Raw genomic sequence first — 18,228 nt, forward strand, 5'->3', positions numbered from 1 at the left:
GGTAGAAGGCACATTAGAAGACAGGATTTAGACTCAAAGGCACCTTGATGCATTAAAAACAAAATCTGAAATAAACAGGATGGAATCCAGTGAGGTCAAGTATTTAAGAAGGAACAACTAAATGCACAAACAGAAAACGGGGAAAGATGGGATAGGCTGCAGCACTGTAGACAGAGGTGGTCGGCTGTGTTAGTGTGAAACCAGGCAGAAGGAACGGCAGGTGAACACCTTAGAGTCTAACTGGTTGAGAGAGGCAACCACCTACATTAAGCACAGCAGAAAAGGATCTAAGTGTTAGTGCACTTCACCTGCTGTATGAGTCGGCAGCCTAATATTGTTTCAAGAAAGTAAATGGGTTTTTGTTTCTTGCCTGCCAAGAAAAGTAAATGGCATGCATATATCAGCAGAATTATTTACCGAGACTGTGGCATCTCCATCATCAGAAGCTTGTCAGAGCACGTTAGACAACCATGTGTCTGGGATGGTTTTAGACAAGGGTGATCCTGCCAGGAGCAGGGGGTAGGACTAGATGGCCTCCTGAGGTCCCTCCCAGCCCTGTTTCTCTATGATGCTAAGAACAAACTTAGTTTTCACTTTCATCCTGATTTAGGGCAGCAGTTCGAACTTAAAGTGCCATTTCTCAGGTGAGTATCCTGTTGCATCCCTATGACGCTATGATGGGTCTTATACCAAGCAAGGAGACTTTGCCCTAAACTAAAAGTAAGTTTATTGACCCATAAGAGATGCAATTCTAATTGAAACTGAATTAGCAGAAACAGTTAAAAAAAATTAGGTTTCTAGCTAGTAGTCAAAGCAGATGTTCAACCCCCTTGAAATGTTGCTAATGCAACTTCACTGGTTGATCAGGCTGTGAAATCTTGTTGGGGCTCCTGGCTCCCATGTCTGATGTCAAGACAGGATCTTGGATCGGTGAAAGGATCTCTTCAGGGTTCTTCAAGGGCATTCCAAGAAGGGGCTTCAATTCTTATCCTTTATCCCTTATTGTTACTGCATTATCTTTAATACATTAGCATAAGCTCTTCCCAACAATGCATATTAATAAGCCTACTTCCACTTGTCATATATAATTATCTGTAACTGGAATTTTCCAGTATCTGGTACCTTTTGATTCTTAGGTAGGGGTTAGGTTTGCTATTGATAATTTCCCTTTTCTCCCAAGCCAACATCCTTATTTTGGTTGGCCCAATTCCTGTTTTGACTTTGGTAAAAGGAAAGAAGTAGTCTGGGAATACCCTGGTCTGCTGACCAAAGATGGGTCATGGTCAGGACGCCCTGTCTGTCAAATCTCTGCTGGGTTGCAGCTAAGAATAAGCATGCAGCAAATACATATATAAGTCTCTTGCCAAGCGCCGGTACTATTGAGCTGGGCCTAGAAGCCTCTGGGTCCCAACAGTCCTCATCCCCAGGCTGTAGGATATTGTAAACTGAGTCTTCTTCAATATCTCTTGATGGCACTTTGCATAAAAATACTCAAATGGCCTTTTCAACTGAGAAAAAAAGCCAGAGAAAAGGATTGTCTAGTCTGGTAGTCCAGACCATCTGGCAGGTGGGAGACCTATATTGCAGTCCCTGTTATATTGAATGTCTATTTATACAAAGCAGCAGGAGGAGGACGAAATACCAGCTCCCTGTGCTGGCCCAGAGTACTGCATAGCTGGCAGTCAAGCTCTTGGGAAAAGGGAGAGGCGGGAGTCAAACCTCAGCAAAGGAGGGACCTGAACCCAGGTCTTTCACATTCTGGACTACCGAGGAAAGGGGGACAATGGCATCACTGCCAGCTTTGTGAATCCAGCCCTTAATTTTCTTTGTCTTTTCTCACAAGTGCCAGAAATTCCTTTGGGCTGAAGGGAACATTTTCTCTGATATAGAACATCGTGCGGGGGGAGGGTTATTTTTCTATCTCATTTGAAAAATAAAAAGAACCTGGAATTTGGGTGGTTCAGAATTGAATACATTATAAGAGACATATAATTTTCTGTATTTGACTGCCACACAAAACAAAGCAAAGAAAGAATTATTCACAAAGCCCTGGTAATGAATGCCCTCAGCATATAACTGGATCTGACTTGCAAAGCCAATCACTTGGTACTATTTTCTAGATTTCATACAGTTCATAGATTTCATAGACATTAGGGCTGGAAGGGACCTTGAAAGATCATTGAGTCCAGCCCCCCGCCCAAAGGGCAGGAAGTCAGCAGGGGTCAGAGGATCCCAGCAAGACTGACTGCCGCTGGAGGTGGTTCAAGCACCTGCCTTGAATGCCTTCAAGAGACTTTTGGATGTCTACTCCAAACCTTGGGGACTTGGACAGTAAAGAAGTTCTTCCTTATGTCTAGCCTGAAATGGTCACGGAGGAGTTTGTGACCATTTGATCTCGTCATTCCTTGGGGCACTCTGGTGAACATAAGGTCCCCCAGACCATATGTAGACTGAACAAGGTAAGGAATGTGCTAAATATATCAACCTGCCCCTATGCATTGGTACTGAATACCTGTCCCATGTATTCTTTAGCAGTGCTGTGTATTCAGGAATCTCCTCTGTTGTTGGGTATGATTAGAGTCATCATCTTAAAAAACAACCACAGGCTTGGTGTTTTGCCAAAGGTTTGGCTACAAATACAGCCCTAACATGGTAGCAAGGACATCAGGCCAGGAGTTAAGGCATTTGTACCTGTGGCGAGGCAATCGGCACAACAGGCAGGCTCCCCTAGGCTGCTACAAGGTTCCCCTGATTTCCAATTCTCCTTTTATACAATGATCGAAACAAATCACAAATTATACTCCATCTTGAAAATCTTAAACTGTCCTGTGGCATGAGCTTATTTCACATCTTGATCTGGGTGTTCCCATTCCAACCCTATCATCCTGGTACTGGACTATCCTACACCTGATACCATTTTCTCCTCCTATTTTTGGCAGAAGTGCCTGTTTGGCCCACATGCCAAATTTTGCATGTGTGAGGTGTTCATGTATTGAATAGGTCTGCTGGTCAGGCCTACTCTGGCTAATGCTTTAGCAAAGCCTTTTGTGTGAGCAGTATATTTTAATCAACGTTCAAGTGAGGCCAACATCTGCCATGCTAGTACAGTCTGGGCCACGACTTGGATGGTCAATAAGGTTTACAAGTTCTTCTGGAAGCAATAAATTTGGGCAGACATGTTCAGGCCCCTCAATAAAGAATCCCCTTTAAGTTCTTTGGAATGGAGTCCTATCTTGCCCTTATTACAAAGGCCAATGCAAGAACAAAGCATGAAAACTCCAGTTCCATTCACACTAATCTCTAGCCACAGTAAATGAAGCAATACTACTAGCCCTTTGGTCCCCAAACCGTTACCCTACCTAATAAAGTAGAAGGAGTAGTTCCATCATCCTAACTACCTGGATGCCATTTAGCCCAGCTATCAAATCAAACATAAATTGCCATTTTTCCCAGCTGTAGTTACAAGGAGCTCATTTTCAAATGATCTCTCATAGAAATAACGTATTTCAGCAGTGAGTGGAACACATTAATCATCTCTTTTTAATGTTAGCAGATACACTGTACCATCCTTCCAACCCCAGACAAGCAAGAGAAATGCGCTTTTTTTTTGTCTGAATGAATATATGTATCTTCTTCCTATATTAGCTGGAAGATTCTTTTTTTACCCCGGTACAGAAATGAAGTTGGACTCGAGAGAACCACTGCTGCAGCTATCCGTTTTCAGGGAACTCCATAGGGGATATTTGTTGTTTATGATGACCTCTCTCACTTTCCTAAAAAAGGAGTGTGAAATTGCCTTTGGAGGATATATTAAAATAGCAGGTGTGCTTGGAAAATTGTGGAAGTGCAACACATTGGACTGTGCCAGTAATGCTAATTCTAGGGACCTAATCTGCCTAGGGACAGAAATTACACATAAACTGGTATAAGTTTATACACATAAACTGGTTTTAAGTGATCTGTAACACAACAGTTCAGTGCACATAAACCGCTTTCAAAATGGCTGATACCAGTTTAAGATAAACCTGGGTGGATGTAGCATCAGATTTCACTGATTTAGGTTAAATCAGTGTCCCAGACCCCCTCCAGATTCAAGTTAATTTGCAGTCTCCCAACATCCCTTTGTGCCTTCCCTGCAAGCCCTCCCTCACAGGATCGGTGAACTAGCTTTGGATCAAGTCCTTTGCTGCAGCCGAGTAGGGAGGCATGCTCTAGCACTCCCTGGCTTCTGTTCATTTGCTTATCAGTTTGGTCTATGCAGCTCAGACTAACCTGCAAAAATTGAATCAATTCTCAGCCTTTGGCTTTTCAACTGTCTGTACTTTGGCCTTCCCCGACTCATTTGTACATCACAAAGGCTTTGGGTAGAATTTTAGGTCAGTTTTACACATGCTTCAGGATTGTGGGGTAAGAGGCATTATAATAGAATGGCTCTTGGGAGCTGCTGGTAACTTGTTCTAGTGTTTTACTACCCTCCTAGTGAGAAAATTCTTCCTAATATTTAACCTAAACTTCCCGTAATGCAACTTGAGACAGTTGCTTCTTGTCCCGTCATCTGATACGACTGAGAACAGTTTAGTTCCAAATAGTGCCTGATAATTAATTAAAGTTTATCTTTGAATCATTTTATTCCATTACTCCTCTTCAGAGCCGTCTTTTGGGAGGGGTGAATCAGGGTGACCGCCCCAGGCCCCACGCTTTAGGGGGCCCTGCAGACTGTGCCATTGGCATGTGCCGAGGGCACTACCACTACACATGGCCAGCTTTGTGCCCCAGCCACTCGCCATGCCCACCCCCTCCCCCCTGCTCTGCACTCTGGCCACTTGCCACCCCTGACACAGGCCCTACACAGGCTAATGTGTCCCAGGCCACACCCCCTCTAGGGGTGGCTCTGCTTCTAGAAACACCTCTTACTCCAGACAGAAGGGTGGGAGAATAAATAGAATTTACAGTCCTTTGCCCAAGTACATTGACAGAACCCAGGTCATTTAAGCTGGATGGTGATGCGCTGGCCACTGATTGGGGCTATAGAGAGACTCCATTTCCATTCTTAGGTACCCATGGATTACTTGAGGATCTGGGAAGAGGACACAGCTCAATCCCACTTTACTCTCTCTGTAAGAGAGTTCCAGCATGCTAGACAGAGTTTTCCTGTGGAGCCTAGGACAGGCTGAGACTATGCTAAGAGCCTTCTTTAGGGTCTGGAGAATTAAGATCTGGCAGCCCAAGCACAGTCAACTTCCTTTCTTATGCTCAAAGACCTATTTTTGTAGGTTCTCCCCTACATACATAGATCTGGAGATTGAGCAAAAACCACCCTCTGTGCTTCTAATATCACACAGAAGACTGCCAATAACCACCGTATCCTTTAATATTGGGTAAGAGAGGCATCCTAGTAATGAGTAACCATCCATGTACATGTCACTAGAAGTGTCACCCAGCCTTATGAGCTCATCAGATGGATTTTAATGGAAGGTTACAAAAAATATTTCCCCTATTCCTAGTTGTGCTGGTGATTATAATCATTGATCTCCATTTTTCTGCCATAAAACTATTATAACAGAGCTAAAAAAAATAATCTCTCATATGTTCATCATCTACAAACTAGTACCATATTATTCCATAAAGCATGGCTTGTAAGTGCACATCACATGGAACATGAGAAAAATCTTTCTTTCTCATCAACAAAAAGTCTCACCCCCTGCTCCATTCTATATTTCCAAAAAAAAGTACTTTGAATAGTAACAATAGAATTCATTACACAGACTAGGCTTCTGTGACTTGATAATTCATTTTCCTTGTTATTCACTGTTCAGTCATGAGAGCTGAAGGAAGGCATCTTGATCTTGAGGGTAGGACAATGATACAATATATTTCCAATCAGGTGCTGGAAAAAAGGTTACAACCTGCTTCATACAGAATTCAATTAGGCATCACAGAGAGAAGCAGAAAGTCTGCATTAACTCCTAGAGATACCACAGTCCTTTTAGCTACTCCTGTCTCTGTCTCCTACCTCCAACAGATTTTTAGCTAATCAGAGCATTACCAGAAGATAGATCTGTTCTTTTAACCATGTGGGGAATCTATTTCCCTTCTGTATGTCAAGAAGGGGATTTAAAGACATGGATGTTTCATTCAAATTGCCAAAAAAAAAAAAAAAAATCATTTCAGAAGCAATTCTAATTCTACCTCTGTCTCATTGAACCTACTTAGATATTTCATTCACTTCTATTACCATATTATCTGAGAACTTTTTTCTCATGTGGTAAAGAATGTCTTCTTTATTTGAATGAGAAGAAGCTCTGTAAGCCCTAGAAAGTCTTTTGGATAATTCATGCATAAAAATCAAGGAAATATGTACCAAGAAGCAGGGCCATATCTGACATGGGTGCATGCTGAGTCCTCTCTGCTTGGGTTTTAGAAAGTATTGTCCATAGAGGATCTGAAAGCTCTGGGGAGAAAAATGCCACATCCCAATTTTTTTTCACTTGACAATGCTTTTCTTGTTATGTTTGGTGTAAAGATTTCCTCCTCAATTAGTAGGGAGCCAACACCTCCTTTCAGGACTGCAAATTACCAAGTAGGGCAAAGTTGGCTGCAGCCTGTGGTCCCTGGCAAGAGAATGTGAGACTGACCACTGATGCCATCCTTCTTTTCAGTCTTGGTGCATATTTGCTTTTATGCCTCAAAGATTTTATCCATGTGGGTTGCCAACACCTCTACTCTTTCAGCAGTCCCATACCAGGAGTACAGGAGGCTGTTAGGAGAGTTCATAAGAAAACAGAGCTAAGACAAAATTCACCTGTTTTATGTTCAAGATCTTAGACCTTCTTCTATCCATGCCACGGTTGCCAAATGTCCATAAATTTAGTCCATAAAAAGGCAAAAGATGCTTGTTTATTAAAAAAAGCACTGTTCACAAAAAACCTAAGCAACCATGAGCTTGACTGAAGGTACATAGCCAAATTGAGGCAAGGGGGGAAAATGTGTTCATTGTAGAAAACCCAGTTAAATTCTATTTTCCTAGGTTTCTGCATGGGGTTCTTAAGTCAGATTTAGAAAGTTGGTGTTAAACCCCTGAATTTGAACTCAGACCTTGTTAGTGGTATCCAGGTCCTGGCAGAGGGGTTATATTTATATTTTATGAAACATGTCAGTAAAAAAGTTTGAGTGTCAGTAAAAAGTGTTCCAATTATTAGTAAATAAAACCCTGGGTTGACAACCCTGTCACACTTTCATTGATTTATTTTCTCCCTCTTCCTGTTGCCTCATGTCATTAACACACAAAACCCCGAAAGTGAAATTGTACAGTCTATTCAACTTTTGAAGGAGAATGTTGTTGTGTTTAACTCAATGGGAGACCTAGGTTCTGTTCCTGGTTCTGTATCAGAAATTATCTGGGTCTTTAAGGAAGTCACTTAATCTTTCTTAATGTCTTCCATCACTGTTCCCCATGTTTCAGATACTGCAGAGAACAGCAGTCAGGCTGGTTCCTGAGGATTGTTTCTGGAAAGAGCCAGACTGAAGCACTTAGTACTACAAAGATTTTGGTCACTGCCATGGCTCATAGATCTTCCAGGAGGATCCAGTGATGCTCCTTAAAATGTTACTATCACTGAGGCACCAGCATCAGGTCTTTGCAGGAGCTGGAGTGCAAAAGTGGTTTAAAGTCACCTACCACTTTTGGGGCTGTGAGTTCACTCCTGTGGATGTTACCATGTCTACGATACACACCCCTATGTGGAATAGATACACTTATGCTAAGCTTAAACTCACCATCCAGGATCTAATAGCCAAGACCAACTGCCCAAGTATCTACTCTGTTTCTTCGGTAAGTTTTGAAGCATGTCATGAGCTTCATTCTGCCATCATCAAATGATTCCTGATACCTGAAGTATATAGTTTAAAACTAGTTTGGGTAGCCTATGCAACTGCAATACACAGACTCTCTGTAACTCTTATCGCCTTCTATATCTGAGCTCTGTAAGAAGTGAATATTAACACTTCTTTTGTATGAAGTTGAGATGCCTGTATTGCCAGGCAATCTATTTGCTTATTTTGTAATTTTAAAATTCATGGGTTACCCCCTCCTAGTGCCCTGGATGGGCACTTATATTTTATAGCTTTGCAATCTGAATAAATAAATAAATTCATGGAAAATTATATGACTATGTATGTGTACAGTGCCTAATACAATGAGGCCTTGATCTTGGTTGGAATCTTTATGAACTGAAGTAATAAAAATGCCAATTATGAATGTACAATTATGGAAATCAGGGATTTACAGTTAAATCACAATAAGTTTAATAAAAGCAAAAACTGGATAATCTACTATTATATTAAAAGTGCTTGCTCGGCATGATAAGCAAATACAAAAATCTGCTTATTAAAAAACTGCAAGCTGTTCTTCCAAAGGCAATTTCTTCTGCCTTTCCTTCCCACCAGCTTTGTTAGCCTAACATTGAAGAGAATACATGAGAATTCAAACTAGTTCTTCCCTGGACAGAGGCAAAGGGCAATCCAATGAATAATGCCCTGGGAATGATTTGTAGTTCCCCTCCGTGCATGAGCTGATTTGTTATGAACAGATCTCAGTCCTCTCTGTTCTGTTGAGAGTGAACTCCATTTTGCCTTATTTTCCTTTAGTGTACTTATGGTAACGAATGATTCATCATTTGATTGTGTGACTGATCACTGTGGAACTTGCAGTTGATATTCTAACTGTACCATCATAAAAAATGGCTTGTCTCAGATGGCTGCCTTTGTTTTATTTTAAAAAAAAATAATAAAAAAGGCCATCTATTAAATAGTTCTCAAAGACACATAATATAAAAGAAGCTTCTTGTACAATAAGTTCTAGGCAACATTTATAGTATAATCTGAAAAGAATAACACATATGGAATGCAACTAAAGGGGCTACAGGGTCTGAGAAATAAGGTCTAGTTCAAATGTTTGGGTATATTAGTTTGATTTCAGATATGCATATTAATTAATGCAGAAAAGATCTGAGGATTGCCTGAAGCAACAAGATGTAAGGGAAATACTGTCACATGCTTCAGGGCATACAGTCATCATTTGCAGTGGAAGGAGAGAGATTAGAACCAAATTCAGTAGACCAGCTGTATTCAGGACATGCTTAAGTCCTAGGGGCTTTAAAAGGCCATGAGCAAGTACAGAATTTTAAGTATGTGCTGAAGTTCCTCACTCATAACCTCAAAAAGCTTCGTATGCCCTGCCCTGAGTAGAGCAATGCACATGGAAACCTCAGTTATCCAATCTTATCCATGCAGGTAGCTCTCCACAGCCAGAAGGAGTCCTCTTAAAATCAGTGGGGCTTTCCTTAGACACACAAGGGTCTGCCTAACTGAAGTGATTGTGGAACAAGCCCTCTATGAGATGTATTTATGGAGATATGTGACTTTATTTAAAGTGGTATTTCCAGGTGCCACTAAGGGCTAAATAATGGATACTTTGGTAAAGTTAGTGCTTAATTACTGATTGTAATTGAGATTTTAATGAATTGGTCTTAACTGAGGTTTCTTTAACTTGACCATCCTTAAAAGAGGATTTTTTAATGCATAACAACATTGGTCTTTTTTATTTACCAGCTCCACTAGCTTTTTTGACCATAGTAGAGCAGCCTTCACTCCCCCTCCTAGTCAGAGGGGACCAGCAGGCACTGGGGGAGTCCCTGTTCCCCTGAGCTCTACCAGGAGTGACCAGGAATAACAGTCACAAGCTGGCAGAGGGGAGATTCAGACTAGACATCAGGAGGCGCGACTTCACGGTCAGGGCGGCTAGGATCTGGAACCAACTTCCAAGAGAAGTGGTGCTGGCTCCTACCCTGGGGGGCTTTAAGAGGAGGCTGGATGAATACCTTGCTGGGGTCGTTTGACTCAGGTACTCTTTCCTGCCATGGCAGGGAGTTGGACTAGATGATCTCCTCAGGTCCCTTCCGACCCTAGGAACTATGACACTATGAAGGACCACCCTTGTCACAGCTTATACCAATTTGCGCATTATAGAGTGTCTCAGCTGAGAAGCCAAAGAATGAAAAGACAACTGAAGTAGAATGACTAGTCCATACATGTGGCCCCAAAAGTGTTTGTGTTTTAATGTCTTGGCAGGGTGGCAGTTCAAAGAAATGTATACTACCTGTGCTCTTGCTAGACCTGTTTGGTTGATGTACAAAAGCCTGAATTCCAATCCATCTAGGAAACTTTCACTGTGCTACAAGTTCATTTAGAAAGGGAACACAAGGAGACTCAGGAAAGTAAGTTCATGGTAGAGGCAAGGGTCTCGCCTCAATTGATGCAACAAAGTTCGAGAAAAGAAACATTTGAAAAACAGCATGAGTTCCCATGAGGAAATAGGACATATGATAACCTATCCTGAGAGCTGGTTATGTGCCAGGAGGAACTAGATTAAGGAGCACAGAAGTGTTCTGTCAATTTGCCCGGCAATAGAAGATTCTTTACAATATGTGACAAGCTAAAGCCCCAGTGCAATAGCTATTTATGTCCAATGCCAGTCACTTTGCTCCATGCCTGCTCCAATGCACATAGTTTTCAGGAGGTCTTTCATTCACAGTGGCACCTGATCTTGAAGGGCAGTGAAGATGAAATGAAATAGCAGCAGCAGCAGCTCACAGGAATGGCTGCCATTTAGCAGAAGTGGGACTGAACACCATTCTGAAATTCTGCTCATTTGTGTCTTCCCAGAGGGAAAGAGACTCATTAGAAAAAGTTTGTTTGCTAAAACCAACTGGGAGGTTTTAGTGAACATTGGCTCCTTGAGAAATAGCAGCCCAACTCAGAGGTTGAGCAAGAGCTTTATTAACTAGGAAAGTTTTTCATTTGGTATTCTTCCAAATGGCGGTCCATAATGACGACTTAGGGTGAAGTTGCCAATTACATTTAGACCATACTACAGGCACTTAAAATGGAGACGTCTATATGTTAAAGCTTGTTAACTCATGCTAAGTGCCCGCTGAGCACTTCCGACCTATGCCACTTCAGCAGAGGGTTATCTCTGGGCTGTGTTACATAGGTCACGTAAGGTAACTTCAGGCTGCTCCACAGAGATAAACTGAGCAATTTGCAGCCCTCCAGCATCCCAGGATGCTGTTCCCAGCAACCCGCCCCCCACATCCCTCCAAAGCATGGGTGGAATCCAGGTATCCTGGCTCCTAGCCATCTGTTTGCCAGCCCTCTAGTGGCAAATCAGAGCTGTGCGTACAAGAAACAGTATTCATCTTGAATGTGTGACTGCTCACAGTATGTTCTAACTTTAACACCGCTTAACACTCCACAGATTTAATGTAGTTTAAGTGTAATCTATAACTTCACCTTTATTTTCTCCTTTGTTTTCAGATCAAGGCCACTCACATTTTAGCTGTATTCGTCAGTGATCTGTCTCTGTCTCAGAATTCATGATATCATCACGACAGATTTGATGGTGTAGTTGGAATAAACACAAAGCTTACACTTGCAAAATCAGTCCAGCTCTTCCCCAAGAAAAACCTGCTAAAGACGCTTCCCCTGAAACTTGTTGCATGTCTTATTCTAGGTTGGAGAACCGTGAGGAATTATCACTTCCCTGGATTTAGGGCACCAAACAAAGAAATGTAACAGCAAAGTAAAGTTCTTCATCAATTGAAGAGCTTCAGCAAGGTCCAGTTCAGCTTGGGTCCAAATCACACTTTGCATGAAGGTGATGCTGATTGGCTTATTTTATGACAAAGAAGCAGGAAATGGGTGGGCGGTAATGGGCAGCACTAGAGGGAGTGGTTATTTGGACAAGTGCCTCTTAGTAAACAGGAAAGGCTGACAGCTCCACACTCCTAATGATTGCTTGCTCTATAAAGTCTATTGAAAATGTGCAAATTCCACGTTGCTGCAAAGCAATTAGGGGTGTGCAAAGCTCTGGGTGCTGATTTGATTTGGTGAGGCAGTCCCCACTTGCTGCAGCAGGGAACTGGAGCAGGACTCCATGCTGGTAAGTAGGGGATGGGGGAGAGGGGGCTGGAGGAGAAGGGAGGGGGTCATGGGGGACCTCTGCTAGGCCCCATCCCCTGACCCCAGCCGGCTCTCCCAGCCCCCACCCCCCACCCGTGGCTGCATTGCCCACTCCAGCTCCTGGCCCTTAAAAAAACCAACAGCCTCGGGGCTTCTGGGGGCTCATGGCAGAGTCCTCCCCCCACAGCATGGGGTTGCATAGGGCAGTGGGGGCAGCAGAGATCACCCCCCTGCCTGGCAGAAGCTGGTGAGTCTGGGCTTTTCTTTCTTTTTTTCTTTTTTTTAAAGGGTTGGGTACTGTGACAGGCAGGGCAGCCAGGGTGGGGGGCCTGGGGTGGGAGAGCAGGTAGGGGTCAAGGGGCTCATGACAGATCCCCCCGTGCAGCTTGGGACAGTGTGGGACACTGGGGATTGCCCCCCTGCCTGTCAGCAGCCGGCGAGTGGGGGCTTTCTTTTCAAAGAGCTGGGAGCTGGGAGAGTGGGAGGGGCAACCATTGAGAGTGGGCGGGGGGTGGGGCCAATTCAGAGATTCGGCATCAGCTGAATCTCCAAATCAGATTCGGGTGAATTGACTTGGGACAGCGGTTCGAATCACTGAATCGAATCACTGTCCCCCGAATTGGTCAAATCCGAAGCGAATACTAACTGCTTTGCACAGGCCTAATAACAATACCATATGGTGAATAAGTCCAATGTCCTCTGTCTTCCCAGGTGCTGTTAGTGCACTGGCACTGAAAGGATGGAAGTGGAGTTCTCAATGTCATGAAGACAGATTGAGTGTTCATTAAATACAATCGGCCATTTAAAGCTCCATTGTGATTTGCAGGGGTAGATGGTAGTGTGGTAAACAGTGCATAGTCTGGAACTGCACAGTTCAATCCAGTAAGCCTTGCTTGTCTACACTGTCTTTCACAGGTTAGTAAGGTGCAAAGTATGGGCCCTAATAGATGTACTATTGTTCCAACATAGTCTACTGCCTGCTGTAGGATGAGATTTCAAGTGGAGTTCTGGACCTGAAGAACACTCTGGCAGGAGCACAGAAAAGGGATCGATCTTCTGCTTTGTATAGATAATTAGGTGCTTTGGACCTGGCAGGTAGCAAAATAGTTTATGGCAAATAAATGTGACAAGTTGTTCAGCTGCAAGAAGAAGAAGAAAAAGAAAGAGGTAATGAGAAAAATTAGCAAGTTTGAAAAGGGGAAAAATCCTCTAGCATTCATCTCCATGACTTATAAAAGATGGAGGTAGGCTGGCAAAGTTTAAATGATTGAAAATGATGCCCATGGCCTTCTGCAAAAATCTGATTACTGCTCCCATGATCGATGGCTTGCCATTAGCACAGGAAAAAAATAAATAAATAAAGTCCCGAAACTGAGCCAAGAAAATCAAGAAATACCTGTTTCGTTTACAATGCACACTTCAACATGATTCAGAAATGTTTAAACCGAGAGTTCATTTTCTGTAAATATATGTTGCCTTCAGAATATGAACAATTCAGTGGCTCTCCTCCGAACCACACTTTAATCTAGTCTGAAAGGACATCCGACTTTACCTGCCAGTTTTTCAAGGCTTCTTTTGATTTACTTAAATGACATTGGACGCCTTTAGCTTTTGTTAGCTTGGCAGGAGCTATTCTTCCACAGCTACAGCTGGGCATCCAGAAGGGAGAAAATCTACAGCAAAAGAGCTGGGATATAATTTTCTGTTCAAATATCTTTGACAAAAAAATTATTTGCATTGACCAAAACAAAACATGAATTTATGTCAGTGTTAGCAAATTGTTTTAGTTGAAATAAAAATAATGTAAAAAACAAATTCTGAATTTCAAACCTTTCATTCATTCTGAAACTGTTGAAAATATGTTTTTCTTAAAACAGAATAACATGACACATTATTTCTCTTCCTTCACTTATTAGCAAGATGGAGATAGCCTTGTTAGTTTGAAGTCAAGTAGAAAGCAAGGTTACATTTGAACCTTAAAGACTAAGCATAGATATACATATATAGCCCAAACTTTCGTTTCTATTAACCTTTTTTTAAAATGCTGAAAATTTTTCAAATATAAAGTGGCATACTGGTTTCATTGGTTCAAATTAAACTCTTGAGCCAAGTATCTAATTTTCAATGTGCTTTTTTGAAAAAAATGTTCCAAGTTGTCACAGAAAGGAAAGAGTTATTATAGGTTGGTTTGGCCAGTCAAAAGAAAACAAAAACAGCAGCTTCAAAAATTATTCATGAAGCTCTAAAATGAAATATGCTCTGCTTGTTATGATCCTGGCAATTGGGAAAAGAGGGACAGACTATTAATGATGGATGAATATTTGCAGGCCAAACAAGGGCTGATCTGTGAATTGCAATCCAAGTCCAAGTTGCACTATTTGCTATATTTTTCATATTTTGAAGTTATAGTTTTAGAAAGGACTTGAAGTCCCCCGGAAATACAAGGATGCACTCTTACTAAACCATCCTGCGCAGATGTCTAACCAGCTCCTTCTCAAAACTCTCCCATGAAGGAGACTGTACAGCATCCCTGGGCAGCTTGTTCTATTCCCCTAGTCTTCTATCAGTCAGGAAGGTATTTTCTCAGACTTAATCCAAATTTTTTTTTCTGTAGTTTAACCCATTGCCATGTACCATGCCCTTTGTTTTGTACACTGTTACTCAAGATACGTGACTGCAGTTCCCAGCTCTGCCACAAACCTCCAGGGCAACCTTCAGTCAATCAGTCATCCCCATGGCAGTTCTTCAGTTTGCGAATTAAGGATCATAATTTTCACTAGAACAGCATCCTAAGAGATGCAATGGACACCCATCCCTTGGAGTCCTCAAACTGAAGCTGGATCCATAAACCATCTGGTCTAGTTTAACGAATCACAAAATCATAGGGTTGGAAGGGACCTTGAGGGTCAGCTGGTGCAACCTCCTACAATCTAATCTAAACCTACTTTGCTGAATTTGAAACTACTAATTTCACAACCTGCTTTCTGTAGCAATGAAGAAATGTTGTTCTTCCTCTGCTTATGGTAGCCTTACAGAAATTGGAAGACTGCCACCTTGTCTCCCCTTAATCACCTTTTCTACAAGCTACACATCCCTAGTTCTTTCAATATTTCCTCATACATCTTGCCTTCTGGGCCTCTGGCCCTGCTTTAACTTTGCGATATCCTTCCTCATATCCTTCCTACAGTGTGGAGGCCAGAGCTGCACACAATATTCTAGATGAGCAATGACTAATCAGCAATGACTAAAATAACCCTATCACCCTGTGCCTTATGCCTAATGAAGGAATTACTGGGTGAGGTTCTTAGGATTACAGCTCCAACCTTCTTTCCACCCCAACTCCACCAGCAGATCTGACAAGCCTGTAGGCGAGTCCATACTTTCCCAGCATACCTGATTCTCTTCACAGGTATCCTCATACACTGTGTTCCCCTGCTTCCTCACCCATATGGGCTATGCCACAATCTGACTTTTAATCAGGCTTTGTTCCATCAGCAGTGACCCAGGCTTGCTAATGTTAAGGCAGTAACCTAAGTCAGTGGTGAGAAGGAGCCTACAGCAGGTGGAGAACCCATAAAAGTGTAGAATCATTGAAAACACTGTCACCCCTGGTCCTTTTCTGCAGAGCTGCTGCCCAGCCAGTCAGCCCCCAGCCTGTACCTGTACATGGGATTGTTCTGTCCTAATTGTAGGTCTTTGCACTTGTCCTTGTTGAACCTCCTGAGATTCCTTTTGGCCCAATCCTCCAATCTGTCTAGGTTGCTCTGAATCCTAGCCCTACCCTCCAGCATATCTACCACTCCCCCCAGCTAGGTGTCATCTGCAAACTTGCTGAGGGTGCATTCTGTGCCATCTTCCAGGTCACTAGGCTCGTCGGGGGAAGGAGAAGATGAGGGAGGAGGAAGCCTTGGACCGCTAAACAAAACAGCACCCACAAGTACAGCCCAGACTTGACCGATGAGTGGAACATATATACAGGTAAGCAACAGGGGCCAGAGCAATGCTGAGAATAGGAGGCTGGTGCACACATCCTCAGGAGGCCTCAAATGCCTCTACACAAATGCTCATAGTATGGGGAACAAGCAGGAGGAACTTACCCTCCTGCTAGCTGACACCAACTCAGACATAGTGGGGCTCACTGAAATGTGGTGGGACCCAACGCACAACTGGGCGGTGAATATCAAGGGCTATAGGCTGTACAGGAGGGACAGGACAGGGAGGAAAGGCGGGGGTGTGGTGCTCTATATTAAGGAGGAATACACATCCTCATTAAGTAGCACAGTCAGAGGAGGGGCACATGGAAATGCTCTGGGTTAGAATACAAGGCAGTCGAGGGGAAAGAGACTTAACGGTGGGGCTCTACTACAGACCACCCAAGCAAAGTGAAGAGCTAAACCAGGAATTCTTAAGTCAGCTCATGGAGGTAGTTAAGTCAAAGGACGTGGTCACCATGGGTCACCTGAGCTTTCCAGACATCTGCTGGGAAGAGCAGTCAGCCAGGTCTGAACGCGCACGTAGGTTCCTAGCCCAAATGCAGGACCACCATCTAACCCAGGAGGTGCACAGCCCAACCAGGGGAGACGCCTTGTTGGACCTAGTGCTGGCCACAGGCAACGACCTGGTGAGGAGGCTGCGGGTGCTCGACCACCTGGGCGACAGCGATCATCGCCTGCTGGGATTCACCATGCAGTGCAAGGTGGAAAAGGCCTGCAGCAAGGCAGCAGCCCTAGATTTCAGGAGGGCGGACTTCAATGAGTTAAGGAGAATAGTCCGGGAGGCACCGAGGTCCCAGAGGGGAGGGGAGCCAGGTGTCCAAGAAGAGTGGTCGCTCCTTAAGGAGACGATTCTCCAAGCCCAAAGGGAGGTAATCCTAACACAGATCAAAGGGATCAGGAGGGTGCAAAAGCCCCCATGGCTCACCAGAAGCATCCAAGAATGTCTCCTAGCCACAAGGAAGGCATACGCGCAATGGCAGGGAGGGGTCATCACCAGGGAGGACTATACTGCGGTTGCACAGGGATGCAGGGGGAGTCAGGAAGGCCAAGGCAGAGATGGGACTGGGACTAGCTTCCCAGATCAAGGACAACGAGAAGTCCCTTTTTAAATACATAGGGGGCAAAACAAAGGTTCTGGGTAATGTGGGGCCCCTGCAAGACACGCTAGGAAATTTGGTCGTCACACCAGATGACAAAGCTAACCTATTTAATGACTTCTTTGCCTCCGTTTTCCTGAGCAGGGACCAGATCAGCCCTGCCACCAGGACCCCTTCAGGCCCCAGGGGAGGTGTACCTAGGCCATGGGTCAGGGAGGATCTAGTCAGGGAACTTCTGGAGGGATTGGACATATTTAAATCAGCTGGTCTGGATGATCTCCACCCCTGAGTGCTGAGGGAATTAGCTGAGGTCATTGTGGGACCCCTGGCACGGGTTTACGAGCACTCGTGGTGCTCTGGTGCAGTGCCAGAGGACTGGAAGAGGCCAATGTGGTACAAAAGGGAAGGAGGACCTGGGAAACTATAGGCCACTTAGGCTTGCCTCGATCCTGGGTAAGCTTTTTGAGAGAATTATCCTGGCACATGTCCATGAGGGGCCAGCAGGGGAGATTATGCTTAGGGGCAACCAACAGGGGTTCATCAGTGGCAGGTCCTGTCAGACCAACCTGGTGGCCTTCTACGGCCAAGTCACCAAATCCTTAGATGCAGGGGTAGCAGTGGACATAGTCTTTCTGGACTTTCGGAAGGCCTTCAACACTGTCTCTCATCCCATTCTCATTAAAAAACTGGGGGACTGTGGTGTCGACACCTACACAGTCAGATGTGTCGCCAACTGGCTGGAGGGCCGCACCCAGAGAGCGGTGGTGGACTGGTCATTTTCGACCTGGAGGGATGTGGGCAGTGGTGTCCCCCTGGGCTTGGTCCTCAGACCTGCACTGTTCAACATCTTCCTCAGGGACTTGGAGAAGGGGGTTAAAAGCACCCTGTTCAAATTTGCTGGCAACACTAAGATGTGGAGGGATGTGGGCATGCTAGAAGGGAGGTATAGGCTACAATTGGACCTAGACAGTTTACAGGGATGGCTGGATGAGAACAGGATGGGTTTCAACACCGACAAGTGCAAGGTGCTGCACCTGGGGAGGAAGAGCCAGCACCATACCTACAGGCTGGGGACTCCCTTCTCATCAGGGCAGAGGCAGAAAAGGATCTTGGAGTCA

The 18,228-nt window shown here is 44.0% G+C and overlaps 1 long non-coding RNA gene across 1 annotated transcript; it reads right to left on the minus strand.

The window, feature by feature from the left end:
- Nucleotides 1–2,760: 2,760 nt before the first annotated feature.
- Nucleotides 2,761–5,047, minus strand: LOC109324026. Its single transcript, XR_002104827.1, has 3 exons — nucleotides 5,038–5,047; nucleotides 4,875–4,879; nucleotides 2,761–2,923 (listed from the first exon to the last, which is right to left on the minus strand). It is a non-coding gene; the product is annotated as an uncharacterized LOC109324026 (long non-coding RNA).
- Nucleotides 5,048–18,228: the final 13,181 nt, after the last annotated feature.

This window comes from Crocodylus porosus, unplaced genomic scaffold (genome assembly GCF_001723895.1).
Source record: "Crocodylus porosus isolate Cpor-Errol unplaced genomic scaffold, CroPor_comp1, whole genome shotgun sequence".
Lineage (NCBI taxonomy): Eukaryota > Metazoa > Chordata > Crocodylia > Crocodylidae > Crocodylus > Crocodylus porosus.